Below are 1,024 nucleotides of genomic sequence, written 5' to 3'. Positions count from 1 at the left end.
CAGGCGCCCTCCGTCTCCCGCTCCTCCTGCTCCTCCCGCGCCGGACGCCAACCCGGCCGCCGACGACCAGCGGCCGCCGTCGCCGGCAGCCCCGGGGACGCGCCGACTGGGCAGTGCTGTTCCTTAAGGGGGCTGCGAGGGGGTCCCTTGGACTCCCGCCCTTCCCCGCCCTCTCCTGGGTGCTCTCCCCCTTGGACTTTCTCGCTGCGGGTAGGTGGGCACTTGGCACCCCGAAACAGACCCTGCCCTTCGCCTTCCTGCAGCCTGGCAGCTCCTCACTTTGTGCCCGAAGGGCTCCCTAGACCGTTATACTCTGTTCTCCATCCCTGTCCCCGCGTCTCCGCCACTTGCGCTCCTGCTCTTCTCTGATTCCTTTCTCTGCCTCTCTCTCGGTCTCTGCTTCTCTCTCCTGTCTGCCTGCCCCCACCCCCCCACCTCTCTCTCTCTCTCTCTCTCTCGTCGGGAGCTTCTGGAGCTCCCCTCGGAGCAAACCTGCTGCTGCCAGCAGATAACATCACGATCTGGCCTGGGAGGAGAGCTTTATAAGTTCTGCCCGAACCACGTGTTTGCCTTCAACAAAGTGACGTGCTAGGGTTACAGTCAGAAGTCCTGTCGTTTACTTAGACCACGAGCTCTCCCTGAACCGTCGAGGGGGTGTGGAAACGGGGAGGCTGTGGGCAAGGGAGGCAGGAGGTGGAGTGTGCGCCCTGACAACAGTGATTTATGGTATTTACTTTATATAGTCATTTTGGACCCGTCTGTTGAAGGACAAGCTATCAAGCCTCCCGTTTTTACTCAGCACACTCACAGCCTCCCAGGCCAATCACTTGCCCTAGAATGTCTCTCCCCCTATATTGTTCTCACTGTCTCTCTCTGTCTCTCTGCAAATGAGCATCAATCAGTTTACTCAGGATTCACCCAGCCCTGGGATCTGCTTCCAATCTAAGATTCACTTCCTACTGTTTTAGTGGAATTATTTTCTGAGATTCCACGGGACTATTGCTAGTACCTCTATCCTAAAGCT

The sequence above is a fragment of the Suricata suricatta genome, chromosome 3 (genome assembly GCF_006229205.1).
Source record: "Suricata suricatta isolate VVHF042 chromosome 3, meerkat_22Aug2017_6uvM2_HiC, whole genome shotgun sequence".
NCBI classification, from domain to species: Eukaryota; Metazoa; Chordata; class Mammalia; order Carnivora; family Herpestidae; genus Suricata; species Suricata suricatta.
The sequence above is the reverse complement of the archived record's forward strand: the minus strand, read 5'-3'. Positions refer to the sequence as shown.